This window comes from Canis aureus, unplaced genomic scaffold (genome assembly GCF_053574225.1).
Source record: "Canis aureus isolate CA01 unplaced genomic scaffold, VMU_Caureus_v.1.0 ptg000210l_RagTag, whole genome shotgun sequence".
NCBI classification, from domain to species: domain Eukaryota; kingdom Metazoa; phylum Chordata; class Mammalia; order Carnivora; family Canidae; genus Canis; species Canis aureus.
Window position 1 is genome coordinate 68,020 of NW_027554482.1, and position 14,036 is coordinate 82,055.

At 77.1% G+C, this 14,036-nt stretch overlaps 7 non-coding genes across 7 annotated transcripts; all 7 read right to left on the reverse strand.

Annotated features, from left to right (window-relative positions):
• Positions 1-1,425: 1,425 nt before the first annotated feature.
• On the reverse strand, positions 1,426-1,544 carry LOC144309826 (5S ribosomal RNA). The gene has a single exon (XR_013375718.1). It is a non-coding gene; the product is annotated as a 5S ribosomal RNA (ribosomal RNA).
• Positions 1,545-3,245: 1,701 nt separating this feature from the next.
• Positions 3,246-3,364, reverse strand: LOC144309784 (5S ribosomal RNA). The gene has a single exon (XR_013375676.1). It is a non-coding gene; the product is annotated as a 5S ribosomal RNA (ribosomal RNA).
• A 1,695-nt stretch (positions 3,365-5,059) lies between these two features.
• LOC144309827 (5S ribosomal RNA) lies at positions 5,060-5,178 on the reverse strand. Its single transcript, XR_013375719.1, has one exon. It is a non-coding gene; the product is annotated as a 5S ribosomal RNA (ribosomal RNA).
• Positions 5,179-6,876: 1,698 nt separating this feature from the next.
• LOC144309828 (5S ribosomal RNA) lies at positions 6,877-6,995 on the reverse strand. Its single transcript, XR_013375720.1, has one exon. It is a non-coding gene; the product is annotated as a 5S ribosomal RNA (ribosomal RNA).
• A 1,703-nt stretch (positions 6,996-8,698) lies between these two features.
• On the reverse strand, positions 8,699-8,817 carry LOC144309830 (5S ribosomal RNA). Its single transcript, XR_013375722.1, has one exon. It is a non-coding gene; the product is annotated as a 5S ribosomal RNA (ribosomal RNA).
• Positions 8,818-10,519: 1,702 nt separating this feature from the next.
• On the reverse strand, positions 10,520-10,638 carry LOC144309831 (5S ribosomal RNA). The gene has a single exon (XR_013375723.1). It is a non-coding gene; the product is annotated as a 5S ribosomal RNA (ribosomal RNA).
• Positions 10,639-12,747: 2,109 nt separating this feature from the next.
• LOC144309832 (5S ribosomal RNA) lies at positions 12,748-12,866 on the reverse strand. The gene has a single exon (XR_013375724.1). It is a non-coding gene; the product is annotated as a 5S ribosomal RNA (ribosomal RNA).
• Positions 12,867-14,036: the final 1,170 nt, after the last annotated feature.

The window sequence follows — 14,036 nt, forward strand, 5'->3', positions numbered from 1 at the left end:
CGGGCGCGCTCCCGTCCCCGGCCTGTCGGGCTCGTCGCCGCCGCTCGGCTCCCCGGATGGCACGCCGCCCCACATCGGGCCGCTCGCTGGGGGCCGGGGGCCGGGGGCCGGGGGCCGGGGGCTGGGGCCTGGGGGCTGCGGGGGGGTGTCGGGGTGTGCCGCGGGCCGGGGCCGGCGCCGGCGGGCCCCTGGCCTCTCCTGTTCTTCAGCCCGCCTGGCTCAAAGCCAAGCCGGGGCCGCCCGCGCCGCCGGACCCCATCGTCGCACAGGCAGGGACACAGACACAGGTGCCCACGACACACACACACACAGACAGACGGAAGGACACAGGCACTCGGAGCTGGGCCACACGGCCTGTGGGGGCGAGGCAGCCACCCCGCCGGAGGGGCGCAGGCCCTGGAGCTGCGTCAGGAGCCCTGGCAGCCGCAGGCCCTGCAGCCACGGGGTCAGGGATGCCGTTCCGCTCCCATTCCTGCCCATCAGCCGAACCGCCGCGGGGCCGTGTGCCTGCGTGCGTGCGCGGCGCCCTCGCCCAGGCGCGGAGCGAGTGTCTGTGGTGTGTCTTGCTGTGTCCCGAGCGGCTCTTTTGGGCCTGGGTGCCGGCCGTCCCCGCGTCGCTGTGGTCTTGGCTGTCGCGGGGTCACGGAGCGCGGAGCCCGGCGCCAACGGGGGGCCTGAGGCCCCCGGCGGTCGGGCCGTCTGGTTGGTGTCCTGGGCACGCGGAGCGTGGCCCCCGGGGCTGAGGGCCGAAGGGACGGTGGTCCGCGGGGGACGGAGGGCATGTCCTTCGGAGAGAAGGTGCAGGCGGGCCCGGGCCGAAGGTGGGGGGGGTGTTGCGGGTGGCTGGGTGGCTTGGTCGCTGGGGGCGGTGCTAGGGGCTGGGGGCGGGCCTGGGGGCGGGGCCTGGGGCGGGGCGAGGAGGGCCCGCAGGCAGGCCCGGCCCCCGGCCCCCGGCTCCCAAGCACCCCCCCCCTCGGCCCCACCGAGGGCCTCGCAGGCCTGCGAGGACGGGATCCAGCCCCCACCCGTCTCCCCCCAGCGACCGCACCGCCCCCCCGCGCCCCCGCCCCGAGGTTCCGGCTGTCGCCCCGTCCCCTCCCTGGGCCCCTTCGGGCCCCCTCGGCCCCCTCGGCCCCCTGGGACGCGCGGCCGGCTAGGATGCGGGTGGGCGTCGTTGAAGGGCTGCGAGGTTGAAGGGCTGGGAGGAAGAGGAGGTGTGTGGTGTATGTAGTGGCGTCCTGCCCGTGCAGCGGGCGCCCTCGGTGCCCCGCGGCGCCCTGCGGTGGTCCCGGCGGGGCGGGGGCCATGGCAGGGGTCGTCCGGAGGGCGCCGCCGCCGCCGCCGCCGCCGCCGCCGCCGCCGCCGCCGCGTTGGGCGAGGGGGGTGTTGGCGGCAAAGGGACGGACAGGAAGGCCGAAGAAAAAAAGCCTACAGCACCCGGTATTCCCAGGCGGTCTCCCATCCAAGTACTAACCAGGCCCGACCCTGCTTAGCTTCCGAGATCAGACGAGATCGGGCGCGTTCAGGGTGGTATGGCCGTAGACGTCCGCGCCTGCCGCTGGGCGCCCCAAGAGCCTGCTCTGCGCCTCTCCAGGCCGGGCGCCCGCCGCTCCTCAGCCCTCCTCCGCCCGCCCTGTGCGGCCCGCCTGAACGCCTGCCTGCCTGCCTGCCTGCCTGCCTGCATGCTCGCCTGCCGGCCCGACTGATGGACTGACCGCCTCCCGCGCCGCGCCCGGGGTGGCGGAGGGCGCCTGCCCGGGCCGGGGGGTGGGGGCCAAGACGCGTCCCGCACCCCGGAGCCGAGTCTGTCGCGGGAGCCCGGGCGCGCTCCCGTCCCCGGCCTGTCGGGCTCGTCGCCGCCGCTCGGCTCCCCGGATGGCACGCCGCCCCACATCGGGCCGCTCGCTGGGGGCCGGGGGCCGGGGGCCGGGGGCCGGGGGCTGGGGCCTGGGGGCTGCGGGGGGGTGTCGGGGTGTGCCGCGGGCCGGGGCCGGCGCCGGCGGGCCCCTGGCCTCTCCTGTTCTTCAGCCCGCCTGGCTCAAAGCCAAGCCGGGGCCGCCCGCGCCGCCGGACCCCATCGTCGCACAGGCAGGGACACAGACACAGGTGCCCACGACACACACACACACAGACAGACGGAAGGACACAGGCACTCGGAGCTGGGCCACACGGCCTGTGGGGGCGAGGCAGCCACCCCGCCGGAGGGGCGCAGGCCCTGGAGCTGCGTCAGGAGCCCTGGCAGCCGCAGGCCCTGCAGCCACGGGGTCAGGGATGCCGTTCCGCTCCCATTCCTGCCCATCAGCCGAACCGCCGCGGGGCCGTGTGCCTGCGTGCGTGCGCGGCGCCCTGGCCCAGGCGCGGAGCGAGTGTCTGTGGTGTGTCTTGCTGTGTCCCGAGCGGCTCTTTTGGGCCTGGGTGCCGGCCGCCCCCGCGTCGCTGTGGTCTTGGCTGTCGCGGGGTCACGGAGCGCGGAGCCCGGCGCCAACGGGGGGCCTGAGGCCCCCGGCGGTCGGGCCGTCTGGTTGGTGTCCTGGGCACGCGGAGCGTGGACCCCGGGGCTGAGGGCCGAAGGGACGGTGGTCCGCGGGGGACGGAGGGCATGTCCTTCGGAGAGAAGGTTCAGGCGGGCCCGGGCCGAAGGTGGGGGGGTGTTGCGGGTAGCTGGGTGGCTTGGTCGCTGGGGGCGGTGCCAGGGAATTGCTAGGGGCTGGGGGCGGGCCTGGGGGCGGGGCCTGGGGCGGGGCGAGGAGGGCCCGCAGGCAGGCCCGGCCCCCGGCCCCCGGCTCCCAAGCACCCCCCCCCTCGGCCCCACCGAGGGCCTCGCAGGCCTGCGAGGACGGGATCCAGCCCCCACCCGTCTCCCCCCAGCGACCGCACCGCCCCCCCGCGCCCCCGCCCCGAGGTTCCGGCTGTCGCCCCGTCCCCTCCCTGGGCCCCTTCGGGCCCCCTCGGCCCCCTCGGCCCCCTGGGACGCGCGGCCGGCTAGGATGCGGGTGGGCGTCGTTGAAGGGCTGCGAGGTTGAAGGGCTGGGAGGAAGAGGAGGTGTGTGGTGTATGTAGTGGCGTCCTGCCCGTGCAGCGGGCGCCCTCGGTGCCCCGCGGCGCCCTGCGGTGGTCCCGGCGGGGCGGGGGCCATGGCAGGGGTCGTCCGGAGGGCGCCGCCGCCGCCGCCGCCGCCGCCGCCGCCGCGTTGGGCGAGGGGGGTGTTGGCGGCAAAGGGACGGACAGGAAGGCCGAAGAAAAAAAGCCTACAGCACCCGGTATTCCCAGGCGGTCTCCCAGCCAAGTACTAACCAGGCCCGACCCTGCTTAGCTTCCGAGATCAGACGAGATCGGGCGCGTTCAGGGTGGTATGGCCGTAGACGTCCGCGCCTGCCGCTGGGCGCCCCAAGAGCCTGCTCTGCGCCTCTCCAGGCCGGGCGCCCGCCGCTCCTCAGCCCTCCTCCGCCCGCCCTGTGCGGCCCGCCTGAACGCCTGCCTGCCTGCCTGCCTGCCTGCATGCTCGCCTGCCGGCCCGACTGATGCACTGACCGCCTCCCGCGCCGCGCCCGGGGTGGCGGAGGGCGCCTGCCCGGGCCGGGGGGTGGGGGCCAAGACGCGTCCCGCACCCCGGAGCCGAGTCTGTCGCGGGAGCCCGGGCGCGCTCCCGTCCCCGGCCTGTCGGGCTCGTCGCCGCCGCTCGGCTCCCCGGATGGCACGCCGCCCCACATCGGGCCGCTCGCTGGGGGCCGGGGGCCGGGGGCCGGGGGCCGGGGGCTGGGGCCTGGGGGCTGCGGGGGGGTGTCGGGGTGTGCCGCGGGCCGGGGCCGGCGCCGGCGGGCCCCTGGCCTCTCCTGTTCTTCAGCCCGCCTGGCTCAAAGCCAAGCCGGGGCCGCCCGCGCCGCCGGACCCCATCGTCGCACAGGCAGGGACACAGACACAGGTGCCCACGACACACACACACACAGACAGACGGAAGGACACAGGCACTCGGAGCTGGGCCACACGGCCTGTGGGGGCGAGGCAGCCACCCCGCCGGAGGGGCGCAGGCCCTGGAGCTGCGTCAGGAGCCCTGGCAGCCGCAGGCCCTGCAGCCACGGGGTCAGGGATGCCGTTCCGCTCCCATTCCTGCCCATCAGCCGAACCGCCGCGGGGCCGTGTGCCTGCGTGCGTGCGCGGCGCCCTGGCCCAGGCGCGGAGCGAGTGTCTGTGGTGTGTCTTGCTGTGTCCCGAGCGGCTCTTTTGGGCCTGGGTGCCGGCCGCCCCCGCGTCGCTGTGGTCTTGGCTGTCGCGGGGTCACGGAGCGCGGAGCCCGGCGCCAACGGGGGGCCTGAGGCCCCCGGCGGTCGGGCCGTCTGGTTGGTGTCCTGGGCACGCGGAGCGTGGACCCCGGGGCTGAGGGCCGAAGGGACGGTGGTCCGCGGGGGACGGAGGGCATGTCCTTCGGAGAGAAGGTGCAGGCGGGCCCGGGCCGAAGGTGGGGGGGGTGTTGCGGGTGGCTGGGTGGCTTGGTCGCTGGGGGCGGTGCTAGGGGCTGGGGGCGGGCCTGGGGGCGGGGCCTGGGGCGGGGCGAGGAGGGCCCGCAGGCAGGCCCGGCCCCCGGCCCCCGGCTCCCAAGCACCCCCCCCTCGGCCCCACGGAGGGCCTCGCAGGCCTGCGAGGACGGGATCCAGCCCCCACCCGTCTCCCCCCAGCGACCGCACCGCCCCCCCGCGCCCCCGCCCCGAGGTTCCGGCTGTCGCCCTGTCCCCTCCCTGGGCCCCTTCGGGCCCCCTCGGCCCCCTCGGCCCCCTGGGACGCGCGGCCGGCTAGGATGCGGGTGGGCGTCGTTGAAGGGCTGCGAGGTTGAAGGGCTGGGAGGAAGAGGAGGTGTGTGGTGTATGTAGTGGCGTCCTGCCCGTGCAGCGGGCGCCCTCGGTGCCCCGCGGCGCCCTGCGGTGGTCCCGGCGGGGCGGGGGCCATGGCAGGGGTCGTCCGGAGGGCGCCGCCGCCGCCGCCGCCGCCGCCGCCGCCGCCGCCGCCGCGTTGGGCGAGGGGGGTGTTGGCGGCAAAGGGACGGACAGGAAGGCCGAAGAAAAAAAGCCTACAGCACCCGGTATTCCCAGGCGGTCTCCCATCCAAGTACTAACCAGGCCCGACCCTGCTTAGCTTCCGAGATCAGACGAGATCGGGCGCGTTCAGGGTGGTATGGCCGTAGACGTCCGCGCCTGCCGCTGGGCGCCCCAAGAGCCTGCTCTGCGCCTCTCCAGGCCGGGCGCCCGCCGCTCCTCAGCCCTCCTCCGCCCGCCCTGTGCGGCCCGCCTGAACGCCTGCCTGCCTGCCTGCCTGCCTGCCTGCATGCTCGCCTGCCGGCCCGACTGATGGACTGACCGCCTCCCGCGCCGCGCCCGGGGTGGCGGAGGGCGCCTGCCCGGGCCGGGGGGTGGGGGCCAAGACGCGTCCCGCACCCCGGAGCCGAGTCTGTCGCGGGAGCCCGGGCGCGCTCCCGTCCCCGGCCTGTCGGGCTCGTCGCCGCCGCTCGGCTCCCCGGATGGCACGCCGCCCCACATCGGGCCGCTCGCTGGGGGCCGGGGGCCGGGGGCCGGGGGCCGGGGGCTGGGGCCTGGGGGCTGCGGGGGGGTGTCGGGGTGTGCCGCGGGCCGGGGCCGGCGCCGGCGGGCCCCTGGCCTCTCCTGTTCTTCAGCCCGCCTGGCTCAAAGCCAAGCCGGGGCCGCCCGCGCCGCCGGACCCCATCGTCGCACAGGCAGGGACACAGACACAGGTGCCCACGACACACACACACACAGACAGACGGAAGGACACAGGCACTCGGAGCTGGGCCACACGGCCTGTGGGGGCGAGGCAGCCACCCCGCCGGAGGGGCGCAGGCCCTGGAGCTGCGTCAGGAGCCCTGGCAGCCGCAGGCCCTGCAGCCACGGGGTCAGGGATGCCGTTCCGCTCCCATTCCTGCCCATCAGCCGAACCGCCGCGGGGCCGTGTGCCTGCGTGCGTGCGCGGCGCCCTGGCCCAGGCGCGGAGCGAGTGTCTGTGGTGTGTCTTGCTGTGTCCCGAGCGGCTCTTTGGGCCTGGGTGCCGGCCGCCCCCGCGTCGCTGTGGTCTTGGCTGTCGCGGGGTCACGGAGCGCGGAGCCCGGCGCCAACGGGGGGCCTGAGGCCCCCGGCGGTCGGGCCGTCTGGTTGGTGTCCTGGGCACGCGGAGCGTGGACCCCGGGGCTGAGGGCCGAAGGGACGGTGGTCCGCGGGGGACGGAGGGCATGTCCTTCGGAGAGAAGGTGCAGGCGGGCCCGGGCCGAAGGTGGGGGGGGTGTTGCGGGTGGCTGGGTGGCTTGGTCGCTGGGGGCGGTGCTAGGGGCTGGGGGCGGGCCTGGGGGCGGGGCCTGGGGCGGGGCGAGGAGGGCCCGCAGGCAGTCCCGGCCCCCGGCCCCCGGCTCCCAAGCACCCCCCCCTCGGCCCCACCGAGGGCCTCGCAGGCCTGCGAGGACGGGATCCAGCCCCCACCTGTCTCCCCCCAGCGACCGCACCGCCCCCCCGCGCCCCCGCCCCGAGGTTCCGGCTGTCGCCCCGTCCCCTCCCTGGGCCCCTTCGGGCCCCCTCGGCCCCCTCGGCCCCCTGGGACGCGCGGCCGGCTAGGATGCGGGTGGGCGTCGTTGAAGGGCTGCGAGGTTGAAGGGCTGGGAGGAAGAGGAGGTGTGTGGTGTATGTAGTGGCGTCCTGCCCGTGCAGCGGGCGCCCTCGGTGCCCCGCGGCGCCCTGCGGTGGTCCCGGCGGGGCGGGGGCCATGGCAGGGGTCGTCCGGAGGGCGCCGCCGCCGCCGCCGCCGCCGCCGCCGCCGCCGCCGCCGCGTTGGGCGAGGGGGGTGTTGGCGGCAAAGGGACGGACAGGAAGGCCGAAGAAAAAAAGCCTACAGCACCCGGTATTCCCAGGCGGTCTCCCATCCAAGTACTAACCAGGCCCGACCCTGCTTAGCTTCCGAGATCAGACGAGATCGGGCGCGTTCAGGGTGGTATGGCCGTAGACGTCCGCGCCTGCCGCTGGGCGCCCCAAGAGCCTGCTCTGCGCCTCTCCAGGCCGGGCGCCCGCCGCTCCTCAGCCCTCCTCCGCCCGCCCTGTGCGGCCCGCCTGAACGCCTGCCTGCCTGCCTGCCTGCCTGCCTGCCTGCATGCTCGCCTGCCGGCCCGACTGATGGACTGACCGCCTCCCGCGCCGCGCCCGGGGTGGCGGAGGGCGCCTGCCCGGGCCGGGGGGTGGGGGCCAAGACGCGTCCCGCACCCCGGAGCCGAGTCTGTCGCGGGAGCCCGGGCGCGCTCCCGTCCCCGGCCTGTCGGGCTCGTCGCCGCCGCTCGGCTCCCCGGATGGCACGCCGCCCCACATCGGGCCGCTCGCTGGGGGCCGGGGGCCGGGGGCCGGGGGCCGGGGGCTGGGGCCTGGGGGCTGCGGGGGGGTGTCGGGGTGTGCCGCGGGCCGGGGCCGGCGCCGGCGGGCCCCTGGCCTCTCCTGTTCTTCAGCCCGCCTGGCTCAAAGCCAAGCCGGGGCCGCCCGCGCCGCCGGACCCCATCGTCGCACAGGCAGGGACACAGACACAGGTGCCCACGACACACACACACACAGACAGACGGAAGGACACAGGCACTCGGAGCTGGGCCACACGGCCTGTGGGGGCGAGGCAGCCACCCCGCCGGAGGGGCGCAGGCCCTGGAGCTGCGTCAGGAGCCCTGGCAGCCGCAGGCCCTGCAGCCACGGGGTCAGGGATGCCGTTCCGCTCCCATTCCTGCCCATCAGCCGAACCGCCGCGGGGCCGTGTGCCTGCGTGCGTGCGCGGCGCCCTGGCCCAGGCGCGGAGCGAGTGTCTGTGGTGTGTCTTGCTGTGTCCCGAGCGGCTCTTTTGGGCCTGGGTGCCGGCCGCCCCCGCGTCGCTGTGGTCTTGGCTGTCGCGGGGTCACGGAGCGCGGAGCCCGGCGCCAACGGGGGGCCTGAGGCCCCCGGCGGTCGGGCCGTCTGGTTGGTGTCCTGGGCACGCGGAGCGTGGACCCCGGGGCTGAGGGCCGAAGGGACGGTGGTCCGCGGGGGACGGAGGGCATGTCCTTCGGAGAGAAGGTGCAGGCGGGCCCGGGCCGAAGGTGGGGGGGGTGTTGCGGGTGGCTGGGTGGCTTGGTCGCTGGGGGCGGTGCTAGGGGCTGGGGGCGGGCCTGGGGGCGGGGCCTGGGGCGGGGCGAGGAGGGCCCGCAGGCAGGCCCGGCCCCCGGCCCCCGGCTCCCAAGCACCCCCCCCTCGGCCCCACGGAGGGCCTCGCAGGCCTGCGAGGACGGGATCCAGCCCCCACCCGTCTCCCCCCAGCGACCGCACCGCCCCCCCGCGCCCCCGCCCCGAGGTTCCGGCTGTCGCCCCGTCCCCTCCCTGGGCCCCTTCGGGCCCCCTCGGCCCCCTCGGCCCCCTGGGACGCGCGGCCGGCTAGGATGCGGGTGGGCGTCGTTGAAGGGCTGCGAGGTTGAAGGGCTGGGAGGAAGAGGAGGTGTGTGGTGTATGTAGTGGCGTCCTGCCCGTGCAGCGGGCGCCCTCGGTGCCCCGCGGCGCCCTGCGGTGGTCCCGGCGGGGCGGGGGCCATGGCAGGGGTCGTCCGGAGGGCGCCGCCGTCGCCGCCGCCGCCGCCGCCGCCGCCGCCGCCGCGTTGGGCGAGGGGGGTGTTGGCGGCAAAGGGACGGACAGGAAGGCCGAAGAAAAAAAGCCTACAGCACCCGGTATTCCCAGGCGGTCTCCCATCCAAGTACTAACCAGGCCCGACCCTGCTTAGCTTCCGAGATCAGACGAGATCGGGCGCGTTCAGGGTGGTATGGCCGTAGACGTCCGCGCCTGCCGCTGGGCGCCCCAAGAGCCTGCTCTGCGCCTCTCCAGGCCGGGCGCCCGCCGCTCCTCAGCCCTCCTCCGCCCGCCCTGTGCGGCCCGCCTGAACGCCTGCCTGCCTGCCTGCCTGCCTGCCTGCATGCTCGCCTGCCGGCCCGACTGATGGACTGACCGCCTCCCGCGCCGCGCCCGGGGTGGCGGAGGGCGCCTGCCCGGGCCGGGGGGTGGGGGCCAAGACGCGTCCCGCACCCCGGAGCCGAGTCTGTCGCGGGAGCCCGGGCGCGCTCCCGTCCCCGGCCTGTCGGGCTCGTCGCCGCCGCTCGGCTCCCCGGATGGCACGCCGCCCCACATCGGGCCGCTCGCTGGGGGCCGGGGGCCGGGGGCCGGGGGCCGGGGGCTGGGGCCTGGGGGCTGCGGGGGGGTGTCGGGGTGTGCCGCGGGCCGGGGCCGGCGCCGGCGGGCCCCTGGCCTCTCCTGTTCTTCAGCCCGCCTGGCTCAAAGCCAAGCCGGGGCCGCCCGCGCCGCCGGACCCCATCGTCGCACAGGCAGGGACACAGACACAGGTGCCCACGACACACACACACACAGACAGACGGAAGGACACAGGCACTCGGAGCTGGGCCACACGGCCTGTGGGGGCGAGGCAGCCACCCCGCCGGAGGGGCGCAGGCCCTGGAGCTGCGTCAGGAGCCCTGGCAGCCGCAGGCCCTGCAGCCACGGGGTCAGGGATGCCGTTCCGCTCCCATTCCTGCCCATCAGCCGAACCGCCGCGGGGCCGTGTGCCTGCGTGCGTGCGCGGCGCCCTGGCCCAGGCGCGGAGCGAGTGTCTGTGGTGTGTCTTGCTGTGTCCCGAGCGGCTCTTTTGGGCCTGGGTGCCGGCCGCCCCCGCGTCGCTGTGGTCTTGGCTGTCGCGGGGTCACGGAGCGCGGAGCCCGGCGCCAACGGGGGGCCTGAGGCCCCCGGCGGTCGGGCCGTCTGGTTGGTGTCCTGGGCACGCGGAGCGTGGACCCCGGGGCTGAGGGCCGAAGGGACGGTGGTCCGCGGGGGACGGAGGGCATGTCCTTCGGAGAGAAGGTGCAGGCGGGCCCGGGCCGAAGGTGGGGGGGGTGTTGCGGGTGGCTGGGTGGCTTGGTCGCTGGGGGCGGTGCTAGGGGCTGGGGGCGGGCCTGGGGGCGGGGCCTGGGGCGGGGCGAGGAGGGCCCGCAGGCAGGCCCGGCCCCCGGCCCCCGGCTCCCAAGCACCCCCCCCTCGGCCCCACGGAGGGCCTCGCAGGCCTGCGAGGACGGGATCCAGCCCCCACCCGTCTCCCCCCAGCGACCGCACCGCCCCCCCGCGCCCCCGCCCCGAGGTTCCGGCTGTCGCCCCGTCCCCTCCCTGGGCCCCTTCGGGCCCCCTCGGCCCCCTCGGCCCCCTGGGACGCGCGGCCGGCTAGGATGCGGGTGGGCGTCGTTGAAGGGCTGCGAGGTTGAAGGGCTGGGAGGAAGAGGAGGTGTGTGGTGTATGTAGTGGCGTCCTGCCCGTGCAGCGGGCGCCCTCGGTGCCCCGCGGCGCCCTGCGGTGGTCCCGGCGGGGCGGGGGCCATGGCAGGGGTCGTCCGGAGGGCGCCGCCGCCGCCGCCGCCGCCGCCGCCGCCGCCGCCGCCGCCGCGTTGGGCGAGGGGGGTGTTGGCGGCAAAGGGACGGACAGGAAGGCCGAAGAAAAAAAGCCTACAGCACCCGGTATTCCCAGGCGGTCTCCCATCCAAGTACTAACCAGGCCCGACCCTGCTTAGCTTCCGAGATCAGACGAGATCGGGCGCGTTCAGGGTGGTATGGCCGTAGACGTCCGCGCCTGCCGCTGAGCGCCCCAAGAGCCTGCTCTGCGCCTCTCCAGGCCGGGCGCCCGCCGCTCCTCAGCCCTCCTCCGCCCGCCCTGTGCGGCCCGCCTGAACGCCTGCCTGCCTGCCTGCCTGCCTGCCTGCATGCTCGCCTGCCGGCCCGACTGATGGACTGACCGCCTCCCGCGCCGCGCCCGGGGTGGCGGAGGGCGCCTGCCCGGGCCGGGGGGTGGGGGCCAAGACGCGTCCCGCACCCCGGAGCCGAGTCTGTCGCGGGAGCCCGGGCGCGCTCCCGTCCCCGGCCTGTCGGGCTCGTCGCCGCCGCTCGGCTCCCCGGATGGCACGCCGCCCCACATCGGGCCGCTCGCTGGGGGCCGGGGGCCGGGGGCCGGGGGCCGGGGGCTGGGGCCTGGGGGCTGCGGGGGGGTGTCGGGGTGTGCCGCGGGCCGGGGCCGGCGCCGGCGGGCCCCTGGCCTCTCCTGTTCTTCAGCCCGCCTGGCTCAAAGCCAAGCCGGGGCCGCCCGCGCCGCCGGACCCCATCGTCGCACAGGCAGGGACACAGACACAGGTGCCCACGACACACACACACACAGACAGACGGAAGGACACAGGCACTCGGAGCTGGGCCACACGGCCTGTGGGGGCGAGGCAGCCACCCCGCCGGAGGGGCGCAGGCCCTGGAGCTGCGTCAGGAGCCCTGGCAGCCGCAGGCCCTGCAGCCACGCGGTCAGGGATGCCGTTCCGCTCCCATTCCTGCCCATCAGCCGAACCGCCGCGGGGCCGTGTGCCTGCGTGCGTGCGCGGCGCCCTGGCCCAGGCGCGGAGCGAGTGTCTGTGGTGTGTCTTGCTGTGTCCCGAGCGGCTCTTTGGGCCTGGGTGCCGGCCGCCCCCGCGTCGCTGTGGTCTTGGCTGTCGCGGGGTCACGGAGCGCGGAGCCCGGCGCCAACGGGGGGCCTGAGGCCCCCGGCGGTCGGGCCGTCTGGTTGGTGTCCTGGGCACGCGGAGCGTGGACCCCGGGGCTGAGGGCCGAAGGGACGGTGGTCCGCGGGGGACGGAGGGCATGTCCTTCGGAGAGAAGGTGCAGGCGGGCCCGGGCCGAAGGTGGGGGGGGTGTTGCGGGTGGCTGGGTGGCTTGGTCGCTGGGGGCGGTGCTAGGGGCTGGGGGCGGGCCTGGGGGCGGGGCCTGGGGCGGGGCGAGGCGGGCCCGCAGGCAGGCCCGGCCCCCGGCCCCCGGCTCCCAAGCACCCCCCCCCTCGGCCCCACCGAGGGCCTCGCAGGCCTGCGAGGACGGGATCCAGCCCCCACCCGTCTCCCCCCAGCGACCGCACCGCCCCCCCGCGCCCCCGCCCCGAGGTTCCGGCTGTCGCCCCGTCCCCTCCCTGGGCCCCTTCGGGCCCCCTCGGCCCCCTCGGCCCCCCGGGGCTGAGGGCCGAAGGGACGGTGGTCCGCGGGGGACGGAGGGCATGTCCTTCGGAGAGAAGGTGCAGGCGGGCCCGGGCCGAAGGTGGGGGGGTGTTGCGGGTGGCTGGGTGGCTTGGTCGCTGGGGGCGGTGCCAGGGAATTGCTAGGGGCTGGGGCGGGCCTGGGGGCGGGGCCTGGGGCGGGGCGAGGAGGGCCCGCAGGCAGGCCCGGCCCCCGGCCCCGGCTCCCAAGCACCCCCCCCTCGGCCCCACGGAGGGCCTCGCAGGCCTGCGAGGACGGGATCCAGCCCCCACCCGTCTCCCCCCAGCGACCGCACCGCCCCCCCGCGCCCCCGCCCCGAGGTTCCGGCTGTCGCCCCGTCCCCTCCCTGGGCCCCTTCGGGCCCCCTCGGCCCCCTCGGCCCCCTGGGACGCGCGGCCGGCTAGGATGCGGGTGGGCGTCGTTGAAGGGCTGCGAGGTTGAAGGGCTGGGAGGAAGAGGAGGTGTGTGGTGTATGTAGTGGCGTCCTGCCCGTGCAGCGGGCGCCCCCGGTGCCCCGCGGCGCCCTGCGGTGGTCCCGGCGGGGCGGGGGCCATGGCAGGGGTCGTCCGGAGGGCGCCGCCGCCGCCGCCGCCGCCGCCGCCGCCGCCGCCGCCGCGTTGGGCGAGGGGGGTGTTGGCGGCAAAGGGACGGACAGGAAGGCCGAAGAAAAAAAGCCTACAGCACCCGGTATTCCCAGGCGGTCTCCCATCCAAGTACTAACCAGGCCCGACCCTGCTTAGCTTCCGAGATCAGACGAGATCGGGCGCGTTCAGGGTGGTATGGCCGTAGACGTCCGCGCCTGCCGCTGGGCGCCCCAAGAGCCTGCTCTGCGCCTCTCCAGGCCGGGCGCCCGCCGCTCCTCAGCCCTCCTCCGCCCGCCCTGTGCGGCCCGCCTGAACGCCTGCCTGCCTGCCTGCCTGCCTGCATGCTCGCCTGCCGGCCCGACTGATGGACTGACCGCCTCCCGCGCCGCGCCCGGGGTGGCGGAGGGCGCCTGCCCGGGCCGGGGGGTGGGGGCCAAGACGCGTCCCGCACCCCGGAGCCGAGTCTGTCGCGGGAGCCCGGGCGCGCTCCCGTCCCCGGCCTGTCGGGCTCGTCGCCGCCGCTCGGCTCCCCGGATGGCACGCCGCCCCACATCGGGCCGCTCGCTGGGGGCCGGGGGCCGGGGGCCGGGGGCCGGGGGCTGGGGCCTGGGGGCTGCGGGGGGGTGTCGGGGTGTGCCGCGGGCCGGGGCCGGCGCCGGCGGGCCCCTGGCCTCTCCTGTTCTTCAGCCCGCCTGGCTCAAAGCCAAGCCGGGGCCGCCCGCGCCGCCGGACCCCATCGTCGCACAGGCAGGGACACAGACACAGGTGCCCACGACACACACACACACAGACAGACGGAAGGACACAGGCACTCGGAGCTGGGCCACACGGCCTGTGGGGGCGAGGCAGCCACCCCGCCGGAGGGGCGCAGGCCCTGGAGCTGCGTCAGGAGCCCTGGCAGCCGCAGGCCCTGCAGCCACGGGGTCAGGGATGCCGTTCCGCTCCCATTCCTGCCCATCAGCCGAACCGCCGCGGGGCCGTGTGCCTGCGTGCGTGCGCGGCGCCCTGGCCCAGGCGCGGAGCGAGTGTCTGTGGTGTGTCTTGCTGTGTCCCGAGCGGCTCTTTTGGGCCTGGGTGCCGGCCGCCCCCGCGTCGCTGTGGTCTTGGCTGTCGCGGGGTCACGGAGCGCGGAGCCCGGCGCCAACGGGGGGCCTGAGGCCCCCGGCGGTCGGGCCGTCTGGTTGGTGTCCTGGGCACGCGGAGCGTGGACCCCGGGGCTGAGGGCCGAAGGGACGGTGGTCCGCGGGGGACGGAGGGCATGTCCTTCGGAGAGAAGGTGCAGGCGGGCCCGGGCCGAAGGTGGGGGGGGTGTTGCGGGTGGCTGGGTGGCTTGGTCGCTGGGGGCGGTGCTAGGGGCTGGGGGCGGGCCTGGGGGCG